Source organism: Lutjanus erythropterus, chromosome 11 (genome assembly GCF_056507025.1).
Source record: "Lutjanus erythropterus isolate fLutEry1 chromosome 11, fLutEry1.hap2, whole genome shotgun sequence".
Lineage (NCBI taxonomy): Eukaryota > Metazoa > Chordata > Actinopteri > Lutjaniformes > Lutjanidae > Lutjanus > Lutjanus erythropterus.
This window is the reverse complement of record NC_139327.1, coordinates 17,191,321-17,204,620: the sequence shown is the minus strand read 5'-3', so window position 1 is coordinate 17,204,620 and position 13,300 is coordinate 17,191,321. Positions and strand designations below refer to the sequence as shown.

Here is a 13,300-nt window from a genome sequence, read left to right as displayed (position 1 = left end):
AGAAAAGCAAGATATGTTTGATTACACAGTCCACCTGAGAGGACTGACAAGTTTGTTTTTTACCTGCAAAATGTCCTGTACAGTACATATCTTGGTGTATGTCAATATCGGTATCTACCTCAAAATTCCAGTATCGGTGGGCTATAACAAATTATACACATTCAGAATACAAGATCATCTACAGCAATCTGAAGTTTTAATTTCTAGACAACATGCACTGGGATTGAAGGATGTTTGAAAATACTGTATTTCTTTCAAACCAGCAATAAACTTTTCATAGGAAACAAAACAAAACAAAAAAACATAGACAGCAACTCCCATCTGGCCTGCCCAGCCTGAAATTACAGAAAATCCAAAATAAACACGAAGCAGGTTAAGAGGGTTCAACATCGAGCAAGCTGAAGAGACTATTCTCCCCAGGAGAGGGAAACAAAACAAAGCTAAGAGCAAAGTGCCAGTCAATCTTGGAACTGCAGTCAACTACTGGCAAGAAAAGGGACTCAGATGAAATGCCCATGTTGCTGTGTTTATTGAGGAATATGTAAGAAGGCAGTTGTTTGCTACCACAGGAAAGGCACAGGTGTAAATAATAAAATGATTGATGTCTGAAAACCATTTTGTTGCTTCAGTTTCAAGGTCCTGGTATTGTTCACACTGGCTCACTGTCATAGTTTACAGGGACGCTTAATGGTATTAGTAGTCTACCTAATGACTCATAGGAAGCAGGTTGTGGGTAAAAACCTGTCACTGGCTGACTATTTCAAACTGAATTCTCCTGCCCTTCCACTATGTGCATGTTACTGTTTTCAATTCGGGCAGGAGCATGCTCCACTGACACTGACTTGACCAATGTACTGATTTGTTTCACTACACACAAGCTTCTGCGATAACTTGATGATATGTTCGTATTTTGTTTAATCAGTAAAACTCTCATTGCATAGTCAACATACATCTTTTACTCTTTTAATGTGGAAACGCCACAGTAAAACAGGGATTATGCCATTTTAATGCCAGGACTCACCTCCCCACATGTAAACGTTCAATCAAAACAAGTCTCCCAAGGCCACTGTCACTGCATCCTGGACTTAGTGCCATCCAATGTGACTGTGATTGGTTTAAAGAAATACAAACAAGCTAGAGCGTTTTTTCCCATATCAGAATGATTATGGGTTCAGCCAGACGTTTCTCCAGCTGTGACACAGCACTAAAACCAAGATTTAACATAGATCTGACTATGCATGACTATGGTATTGTTAGCATGTGTGCTTGTCCAAGGTCCAAATATCTGCTGTGAAAAGATAAAAATAAATACAGCAGGAACAGAAATTGTCTTTTCATTCTGCACATTTCTCTTCCTTGTCAAAACCAGACATCTACATTACCTTCATTGCACTGACACTTCAGTCAAGAGATTCAGGTGTGTTGTGCTAATGAAGGCTTGAAGAGCTGGCCACAAGCAGAGATGAGGAGCAGACTGCAGGGGTCTTGATAACTCACTTCTTTGTCCCTCCACACATCCAGATTTTGGCATTTTGAAATGTGCTGTCTTCAGACCAAACCAGCCTCACATCAAGTGGCATCACCTGACTTCATGCAGCTCCCTCTGGAGCCACAAAAGGCTTTTGTACAACTTTTTCACGTAAACAGAAGTACTTCCCAAGACTTGTAACTTTTCAAGTGCATCTCTGAACTATTGCTAGTTCCTGTTTTTCATTGCTATCTTTGAGCCACCACTCAGGGCTCTGAAAGTACAGAAACCACTGAAAATATTTCTTTAGTGAGCCTTTTTGCTAACCAAGGGACGGGTCAGTCTACTAAAGAGCACAGTCTCTAGCACTAAATAAAACAAATCCCACCTCCTTCTTCAGGATCAGCACACCCAAACTCCAACCATAACCCAAACCCTAAAATTAACCATATTTAACCTAAACCAGTGCACAGCATGGGAATGCAGTCTCTCATGCTTGTCTCCCACTGTCTGTCACTGTACTTGGCAGAGTGATTTACACACTGATTTACTGTTACATACATGTGCAGTATATCTGAGCTATATCTACTCAGTGTGTCCCCAGTTCCCAAACATTTTCATGCCATGAAACCCCACAATAGATGCACACATTACACCATGGACCCCTAATTTGAGAGGATTCTGTCTTAAAAAAATCCCTTATGAGAATTTTTTTCAAGTTTAAAGCTAATAAAGTCTTCGTAACCTATCAATTATCAAACTAGGATCACTATAAATTAATCTTCTCCAGACCCCAGTTTGAAAACCACTACCCTATAATTGTACAGGCATGGCATGCTGCCAGGCCAATGGGAACCCCACCAGGCCAAAAAAATATATTCTTTTTAATGCCAAATATCACTTCATTTACAAACCAATTGTATATTTATTACATGTACTATGTACTAGTAAACAAAATCTTAATATAATATTTAACTGCAAATTTTTACATATCATGTCTGTCTGGTTGCATGCTGGATGATTTATATGGAATAATAATGTATATGCATGCTCATCATCAGTGAATTATGTCATCTACGGTGAGCGATATTATGTATAGCTTCTACATTATGGTGTTTAATTACCCTTCTCTTTTGTCATTTTATCAGTAAGATTTATGATTTAAGGTTACTTTCCTGGTAACAATAACAGTGCTTCAGATTAATGCATTTAAAAAGTATCTGATCTTACTCCAAGCAATGATTTTTCCTTTTTCTCTAAGCATTAGCAGATGACTTCAAAGATTAAATGCTGTCTGAAGAGGAAAAAGTGATCAGATTACAGCCAAAGATCATGTATAGCAACAACAGAGATTGACACCACAGAAACCAGCTAATCACCCTGCCAAATTCAAATGATTATTTTTTTTTAATTGCTAAGTGTGTAACATTAGGTCTCAAAGTCATGAAATACTGCTCTGTTCTGAAACGCTGGGGGTGTGTCCACTCTGCTGAGTCAGTGTCAAACACCACTACGACCTGAAAGGAACCTGAAATATGGGCACTCCATCCAGCAGAGTCAGAGGACAGAGACTTGAATTTTTTTTTTTCTCTTTTTGTGTGTCGGGAGGTGAGCTGAAGTGAACTGCTTGGCTAATTTGGACTGAGAGAGTCACTGAGGAACGTTCAAAACCCAACACTTTACCAGTCTTAGTCCACAATTCAGTACTACATAGTTCTCAGTCTTTTCACATGTTTACAGCAACTATTTTCTAACATGTATAATGTGTCTAGAAGAAAAACTCCCTTTTTCCTTTACACAATTTATAATAGTCCTTCTTTACAGTAATCTCATACTCAAACTGTGTTTTTCTCACTAGTTCAGTGTGGAATTAGCTGCAGACACAACTCCATACTGTGAGACCCTCCATCTTTCTAGCTGGTTAATCACACCCACTGCAGTCCAGGACAGAAAACAAATGTTAAGACTTTCACCCAGAGGGTTGCTCTACATGAGCAACCACGGCCACTCTCTGCTCCTCTGCACACTAGACCTCGGTCACGTGTGTTACCTGAGGAGGATCAGGAAGACAACATCTGGATATGTTCTAAGGGCTGTAATTTTAGAAGCTCTCTAACACCCTTAATCCCCTCACAGTATGTTGTTTATTTTGGTCCTGTTCTCTGGTCAATAGCCAGATTTCTTAGAAGCAACCACCAGGTTACAGAGGTTGGCATGATGAGGTCGCACAAAGCAGAAAGAGATCTGGCTGATATGGAAGTGCTCCTCAAGTGCAGTGAGCACAGCTATCTTTCCCATAAAAAGATAACAACCTCTCAGTGGGCATATTTGTCAAGGCAATTTACGTCTGCTTCGTTCAACCTCATGAGTAGGCTTTTTTTTTCTGAGAGGTTGTTTTGTTTGCATTCTAGGGAAAGCACTTGAGCTGAGTACAACATCACAACCTATCAGTTTGTGATTAAAATGTGGACCTCACAAGAAATAAAAATAAATATTACTATCAAAGAAATATATCTCCACTCTGTCAAATCAAGTGTGATTTAAACAGAAAAAGGCAGAAGCTTTCTGTTTTCAGTACACTTAAATTCAAGTGTACTGGGTTCCCCAAAGGGATTTTGGGGGGAATTTTTCCTTGCATACACTGTACAGATCGCAGTGTTTCACATAACGCAACTGCTTAGGAGGGGTGATGGGGCTGTGCAGTGGTGGCTGGGGGTTGACCCTTACATTGCTCTGGTCAGAGAACAGAGTCAACAGTTCAATTTAAGCTCTTCACTGCACATCTGTAACTACAAGGATTTAAGAACTATGACATGAGCATACTCTCTGTGTGACTGTGTGAACACTAAACAACTGTTCACAGTTAATACAGTAGAGTAATCAGGGTGCCTGGGTAGCTCAGTTGGTAAAGCATGCATCCTATGCAGCGGCTGTGAGTTTGTGGGTTTGACTCCCGCTCACAGCCTTTTGCTGCATGTCATTCCCCCACTCTCTCTCCCTATTTCCTGTCATATCTTCAACTGTCCTATCCATTAAAAGCATAAAAAAGCCCCCTCCTCCCAAAAAAATACAGTAGGGCAAGCAAGCTAGGGTAGCTGGTTAGCTTATCACATGGCAAGGCTAATTTCTTAAGAAATTACTGAAACAAGACTTTACCATCATTACAGAGGTATAATTAATACACTTAACATCGACCAGACTGTGCAACATCATGAACAACGAAGAGAGAATCAAGTTATTGTGCTACATGAGCCTGAGAGCAAATGGTCTGTGACTAAGGCAGGAACAAAGGAAGCAGAAATTAGTGTATTCTTAAAATATAAAAATTTAAAATAAAACTTTCTAAACAAAAAAGTCTGGCCAGGTGGAGGGTCAAAACAATGGTAGGGGAAACACTGGATTGTAAGGTACATTGTAATTTGTGATTTTGAGTTGTGGCTGGTTTTGTTCCTTTTGAGTCTGTGTGCATGTGTGTCATTGCAAAATATGGTCGTAGAGATAATATCATAGGGGGAACTACCACAAAAGCAGTTTTGAGAATTTTGCTAGGTTTTTATAAGTCTGTCTGCAGACAGATTTCCTCAACATGATAGTGTCACAATCCTGGAAGATGCAGTCACAAAACTGAGTGCTGTGACACATGAGCACTTAATATTTATGTAATATAGTGGCACTGACTACAGAGCATTTGTGTCAGAACATCATGCTGACACATGTTGCACTGGTGTGATTGAATCACAAAATGGTCTCTAGTTTAATTATGTTGTAGCAGAGGGTTTTTAACTTTGCTATTCCTACAATTCCTATTTACCACTATTTTGACTGCATAAACTAAATATATTAAAGGTGCCATATAGGACATTTACCCCAGAAGTTGCTGCAAAGCACCAACATCTCAGACTGAAACAAATGCATGCTTTGTTTTTCTCAATAAAGTAGGGGAGAGGAAGAATGTCATCTAAATACATACTGCTCACAAACTCTGATAAAACTATCAAACTAGAAAGTGCTGATCCAATGTGGTTCAAGAGTATGTTGATATGTTACCTATTTCTTGCAAAAAAATTATGTCAGAAACATATTTTAGTGACCCTTTAGTTGTAAAATGAGAAAGATGTCGCTGCCATTTCAGCTCTTGTACTAGAAGGGTACCCCAGACTCTTGTGAGAGTGATCTTTTTAACCCAAATTATGTTCTGTAAGCCTAATCAGGTGGTTTTTTTTATAAATAATAACCCTGAAAAGATCTTAAACAAAGCACTGTCACATTATAAAACAGAATTTGTTTGTACAATGTCCACAATAAACAAAAAGCACGTACAAATCTTGCAAGAGTTTAAAAAATCAAATCAAATTCCTTCTTGACATGACCATTTCCAACGGAGACTCCTGAAACTCAGATCAAACTGTGTTGATCAGAAACGGCTCAACCTTCCGCTACTGCATCACCTCTTTCTTGCCAAAAATGTTTTCAGAAACATATTTTAGTGCACTATTTAGCTGCAATATGATACAGAGAAGACTGAGAGGGGCTTGCATGCATGACTGTGCACATACATGTACATGCACAAACATGCACACGCTGTCATCCTGGCTAAACAGAGATGACTGAGTAACAACAAAAACACAGGGAATGTGATGTCATTCTCTGCTTAGGAAGGCATTACTCCAGTGTATCTTTATGTTGAAAAAAATGTTTGCTGACATCTAATGAGACTGAATGTTGTATTTAACACATTTAAATACATTATTAAAGACATTACTGCAAGGATGAAGTACTTTATTGGTCATTCAATGTTTTTAAACCATTAGATTCAATTTCACCCAGATTTAAGGATTCAGCTAAGCTTAACATTATGTGCTCTTCAAGTTCTTTTTTTCAAACTTTTTATTTACTTCATTTAGGACATAATTTGCTCATTGTGCTACAAGCTCATATCACTGTGTAATATAAATCATATGGCAAAGAACATGCTGAAACATAAACATCCTATACAGATTCGATCTCAGTTCTTTTTTAAGTGAAATAAAGAAAAAAAGGGAAAAAGGAAGAAAAAAAAGAATGAAAGGTAAAAAAAAGTTCAACAACTTGGGTGTATATTACAGTATAACGACTACTAAACTTTACCTGTTTTCAAATTTTGCCAGTTGACAATAACAACATGCTGAAATCTGACAAACAGTCTACAGTGAAAGGAAGCAAGTTGTTGACAAATCCAGAGAGAGGCCTAAAGGATCAAACAGAAAAGGAATAAAAAAGCTAAGGGAAAAGAGAGAAAAAGAGAGATGATGAGGGGTCAAAAGGGCAGAGAGTGAGGAGAGAAAAAGGGAAGCAGCATGGTCATATTTTATAGCCGACAGCAAGCGTGTGGTCTGGCAGGCACACCAGGAGTTAGTTTATTAGAGTTGTTTCTTTTACGAGGGGCTGTCCGACCTAAAAAAAAAAAGAGCAGCTTCAGAACAGTCATCTTTACCCACTGTCTTGACACAAGGATATGGCTCCATAAAGTACAATGCCGATTCCTTCCTCAAATAACTAATCCATATATAACCACGGATTCACATGTACATAAGAGCACCAGATGTACTAACACAAGTTAATCCTGATAAATGTGACACACATACAGTAATGTATGTCACAAGGCTGCCTGACACGGTAAAGTTTCAGGCACATCTGGAATCTGCAGCAATGTGTCTCGTAATGTGTTAATGAGTTTACAACTCTCTACATTACATCAAATTAAGCTGTAATAAGCTATCAATGTGATGATTATTCTTGTGAGCTGTATTTACTTTTCATATCCAAACAGTTTACAGTGCAATTATTTTACATGGTTGGATAAAAAACCTTCACTAATCTAAATAAGATTTTCATGCATTTATATAGTTACACTTAGCTTATCTAAAATTATTTGTTGGAAATTACCACATTCAGATCCATAATGGATCGTGAGATCATAATAATAAAGTTATTATTGCGTAATAATTTTTTAAATTATGTTGGTTTAATGGCAGAGATGAACAATTTAGATAAAATTAGACTGATTCTGATATAACTCAGAACTCAGAACATGATTCAGAGGAAATTCATTGTAATCTCTGTTTTGAGGCAGATAGAAACGCGATACTTGTGATTTGCTCCTAATATTTTGTCTACCACCATTTTTATATATAGAAGAAAATATTATTTAAAAAAACAAATAAAGCAAACCTCGAAAAAAAACACAAAACAGATGTTATGTCACTGTCATTCAATTGGAAATGTGCACACTACATTGTGTTATTCAGAGACACAAAAGGCCATTAAGTAATAAAACATCCACAATAACTGCAAATATGAACTGACACAGATATTGATATAACCTTTAATTTTCAAAACAAGCAGCTTTACCTTTGAAATATCTATATAGCTATATGGCCAATTATTCTCAGCTGTAGTGGAAAATAAATATATAAAATATAAATATAAATCAAACCAATATCAGGCTGAAACTACTGTAAAATAAATTTAAGAGCACATGTTTTCCCAAAATCTGATGCTGCTGAATCACATGGGTGTTGGATCATGACATTACTGTAGACAGAAAAATGTTCCATCAAAGAAAAACTGGTTATTTTTATTGAGAAATATTTCGTGAAATATGCATTTAGACAAGCAGAGGTTTTCAGTGCCACTAATACTTTGGCCTTAGGTTTGTTTAGGGATTACTCTAAACCGTTTAGTGAAATGGTGTGTGATCACTGCAATGATACTGTCTTTTCAGCTCTAAGCCTCATGCCAGTTACCGCAGTGAAACCCTTTTTTTGTCACATCCTTTCACCAACTGCCTAAACTTAACCGTGGACTGTGACAATGACCTCAGTCCTTTAATTTTCCAAGCAAAATTAACTTGGCCTTATTTCCCCAACTATAATGATCCTGCAATGAACTTCCCTACATATCACAATTAAACATATTTAACTATTTCTGTATGAAAATCTTATTCATTCTCTAAGATATTACTGTCCTGAATAGACCACATATTGATAAACAGGTGCCCTTACCCCCCTAGTGGAGCTTTTGCTACCAAAGACAATAATCCCCAATAAATTTGGTCCTACTACAAATATAATATGGATATAATAGAGATGAAATGATTACTTGGTTCACAATAAACCACTGTAAAATTTTAGCTATCCCTAAAACCATTGCTTAAAGACTGTCCAGGATCAACCAAAGCTAGCAAGAGTCTCCCATCTGCAAACACAGCATTCAATGTGTGCTTGACATCAACACTGACATCACAAAGGACATGATTTCATTTGAAATCTTTTAGAGAGTGTTTAATATAAAACTTGGTGAAATTATTTTAGTGTGTGTATCAGTACTTTTTGGATATTCTCAGCATATTTTAACATTACCACAATAATTGTGATAACCGTAATAATTAGGGGTGGGGAAATATTTGATTTTTAGATGCATCGCGATGCAGACGTGGAAGACTCTGAAATGATTCATTAAAGTCAAAAATTGATTGAATTGATTTTTTAAAAATGTCAATTAACATGATGTTGACAGAGCGAAAAATGCGGAACTCACGCTAGAGTTATCAGCCTTCCCCTAATTTTGTTATTGTCATAGAGGCAGGCTGTAGGATTCTTTCAAATTAATTAATTAATTAATGCAGTTAATGTTAAAAAAATAAAATAAAAAAGGCTGCAGACCATTTAATTGCTAGGTGTGTTTCAGTATTTGTATTTCAGGGAAACTGAAGCAAGAGACTTAAAACTGTGCCTCCTTTCTATTCAGTCAAAAATAGATTCTGGATCAAATCAGACAAAGAGATTTTCCCCCTGAATATATCATATACATCATATTTACCTCTAAATTAAGCTACTTCCTGAGTTTTGGTGAGCATGACAAAGCATGAACAGCTGTAGGTAAATAAAATCCAACCGGCACGCCATGGCTTAAAAGTTTAAGATTTTGGTGCATCAAGCTGCATAATGATGCATTGAGAATGGTTTTATCATCGAATCGTTGCTCTCTGAATCGTAATCTAATTGAGTCATGTGGTTCCAAGAGATTCCCACCCCTACTAATAACAGTGGTCACTATAATTGTGAAATGACATTTTCATACCATTTCATCTTTAAAATATAATAGCTCAGCTGAGCTGTGTGGAATAAATAATGTTGATTTTATAATTGAATAACTCCATTATTTATCCTGGGTCTGTTTTTATAATTACTGTACAGGACAGTACCAAACTTGTAAACATCAAGTTTAAGTTTAACAGCAACAATTCAGCCTCAGCCACGGCAGCATGACCTTCAAGCCCGGCTGTTGTTATTTTCCATAGAGGTCAGCAGCTAAGAATGTGAAGCATGCAGAGTCTGAAACATGCCTTTCTCTTCCCAACAGCCCCCACCACTTTTAGTAAATATTTTTTGTTGCTACTCCCATAATGTACTTCCATTTCTGCTTGTTTAGAATAAATTAATGTTTTAAAGCATACTCTTAAGTAACTTCTTCACTTCTTCATCAACTCATACGTTCCTCTTTTGTCTTCTGCTGTGCCTGTATACTTTTAACTTTCCTAGGTTTTAGCCCACACCATTGTAAGCAGGATTACTAAATATGTCACCATAAGGACGGCGGTCAGTGTTTCCAAGAACAGTAATCATTGGAGAGACCTGTGAAAAAATAGGAGAGCTATTTTAATCTGTTTCCCTGCAGGATGTAGATTTTCAAACTGTCTAACTCACAACAAATGCTAACTGGAGTTGATGGTCAGCCTTAGCTGTGTGGCTAACATTGGAGCAATTTGCTTTGTAAAAGTGCAGATAATGAGAAAGCATTACAATTACACAAAAAGATAAATATTGATTTTTTTTTTCTTTTCTCCTGAAAAATTAACTGTCAAGCAGCTATTTATATGTATATGGTGATACAGTATAGAAAACACTATGATAGGTCTATGTGTCACCTAAGCAAACAGCAAATTCTATTCTTCTGAAGTGTATGAATATCATGTATCTGTAATGTATCTATAAACCACAAAGAAACTATACCAGAAAATGAAATCCTTCTGCGTGTATCAAATATCACCACATTTTGAAGTGTCTGTGAGTTTTGGGCTTCAGATCATGTGGTGTATCATGCTAATTTCAGTGTGCTAATTTCAGTGTGTCAGATTTAGGGGGTGCTATTGGTAGAATATGACAAAATTTTAATGAAATATTTAGGGCTGGGGCAATTTGTCAACATTATCGTTCACAAAAATCTATCGATTTGCATAACAAGCGTCAATGTGTTGCTATGAGCTGCTGCGCACGGTCAGAGCACAGATTCACCCTGAGAACAGGCTATAGACCGCAAGTCTTGCCGCAATCATCTAAAGTATGGGAGTATTCTAGTCAGAAGCTCAACAGTTTTGCTCTCTTTAGCTCTGCAAACTGGACATGACTTAGGACAACTGATCCACGCCAGTGCTTAAAGTGAATCACTGAGCAATCTGCCCTCCTGCATCAGCAGCAGCGAGACAGCAGCATCACCCTGTTTACTTTCTGTCAGCACCCAAGAAGAAGTCTTCTTAAAATAGATTTTCTAGATGCTTCTACATCACCCTTGTGTTAATCAATAAATTAAATCAATTAATCAAAAAAAAAAGTTAGATTATCCTAAAATGCAGCCCTAAAAATATTCATAAGTACATTTTCATTACTGTATAATATCCTGAAAATAAGAAAAGTGTCTCCCTGACTGTTAAGCCCTCCTGCCCCAGTGCTGGGATGTAGCTTTACCCTCAATCTTATAGAATTAAAGTTATATCATGTACACAGCTGTTAAGGGACTTTACGTATTTGAGGCCCCAGGGTTCTCAATTTAAAATGTGTCAGATGGAAGCATTAGATAGCCTATAGATGGACTTCTCAGCTGACTCAAGGAGTTGAAGCATTAGCATTAACTTACATCTGTTAGCTACACTAACAAAATTTCCTAATGAGAGTAATTTTGACAAACAAAATCCATGGTCTTCAGCTAGAAATGAGAAGCTGTTCTGTTTACTTCTCTGTGGAATTGTATAGCATTTAGAGCACAACATTTTATGTTCCTTGTTGTCAAATCTTTTTGTTTACTTCTCTGTGGAATCAAAGACCTTGCATTTAAAACAACTACCACCAATTCTATGTTAAATCTGATTTCAGTACTGTAGGAGTGATCAATTCTGCCCTTGACTGTCAACATCCATTTTAACTGCCAACAACACTACTGCCCTTAAACAAGCAGCCACACTATTTTAGCAGTTAGCAGCCTAGCTAACCAGCTAACCACCAGTTAAATCATAAAATCCTCCCTATTGCATTCATCATGCGAGGCACAATGCATACAAGCATCCATCATGTCCTTTGGGCTCCTGTTCATGCTTGCACATATTTGAATTTTACACGTAAATCAACAGCTCAAACCACAAACAATGAAAAACCAGCATAAAGCAACAAAACAAACTCGCCCACAATGTTGACACAACCAGAATCAGAGATAATCTCCCACCAACACTCCAGACGGAATGAGTTGTTTATAATGTTATAATTGGAGTAATGGCACTACAGAGGATTGGCTTACAAGTAGACTGCTGTTATTTGAACCAGCAGGAGTAAATCCTGTCTGCTCTGGAGTGAAGACATCAACTGTCCTGTTGCTTCCTGTGTGTGTGCAAGTGTGTGTGTTTATTTCTGGACATGTGAGATGTCTGAACAAACGAACAAGAGAAAACAAGACATACCCCGAGAGAACCAAAGCAGCTGAGTCTAATCCAAAGATGAACCACAGACCAGCCAACACATCATAAAATTCAACAAACACAATGCACGCCCCCACACACGTGCACACACACACACACACACACACACACACACACTCACACACACACACACACACACACACACACACACAGAGAGAGAGATAAATAACAGCTCATGTAAAGAAAAGCTGAATGAGTGCTCCAGTATCATTACTGACAAGTATTACAGCAGTTGTACAAGAGGGTTAAAACTTTCATACTGATCATGTTTGAAACCAAACAAACCAGAGTAACTTCAGCTGTTTGTGTGAAACTCACCCTTTTCCACACAAGTCTGCTTGTTGTCAGTCCTTCAATCCAGCTAGGCAAGTTTGTTCCTCAGATTTCTTTCGTCTCAAGATGGAGGCAGCAAAACTCTCCAAACACAATTCCTTTGCTCTGAGGTTTTTTTTTTTGTTATTTTGAGACAACCAGGTCCAGTTCTGCTTCTCTCCTGCTGACTGCTGCTCGAGCTGCTAACATGACAGCATTGATAAACAACCAGTTGGAAGACCAGTGAATGCTCAAACACACACAGGTGCATGCTGACTCCCAGCGAATACAAACAGAGAGAGCCATAGACAGCTCAGTATGAAACAGCTCCTTTGCCAGTGGTTCCCCTTATGTGGGACCTTACTCCACCTCCCTCCTCCTCCTCGCTGCACCTCCCCTCCCTCTCTCCCAAACAGCTCCAAGACAAAACAGAAAAAGACTGTTTCTTGAGCCTTCTTCTGTGAACAGCTGAAGGTACAATACAGTACCCTTTTCTTTGTTTGTGTAATTCACAGAACTAAGAGAGTTGAAACAGAGCAAAATCATGTGACTTATTCTATACAGACAGAACAGCACATCTTCAGAAGCACTGGTAGAAACTAACTTAATATTTGCAACAGTGATAAGAAACCCATAACCAGAACTTCAGCTAGCCTTTACCAATATCTTTACTGATGTTTTATATGTTTCACTTTAAGCTATGGAACTTAATACAAATGCAGAGAGTAGGAAGT

General features: G+C 37.7%; 1 long non-coding RNA gene across 1 annotated transcript in view; it reads right to left on the bottom strand.

Moving 5' to 3' along the window:
- Positions 1–12,866, bottom strand: part of LOC146318865 (uncharacterized) — a 59,867-nt gene extending 47,001 nt beyond the window's left edge. The window contains exon 1 of the long non-coding RNA XR_014771567.1: positions 12,573–12,866. This is a non-coding gene — a long non-coding RNA (uncharacterized LOC146318865). The remainder of the gene's footprint in view (positions 1–12,572) is intronic.
- Positions 12,867–13,300: the final 434 nt, after the last annotated feature.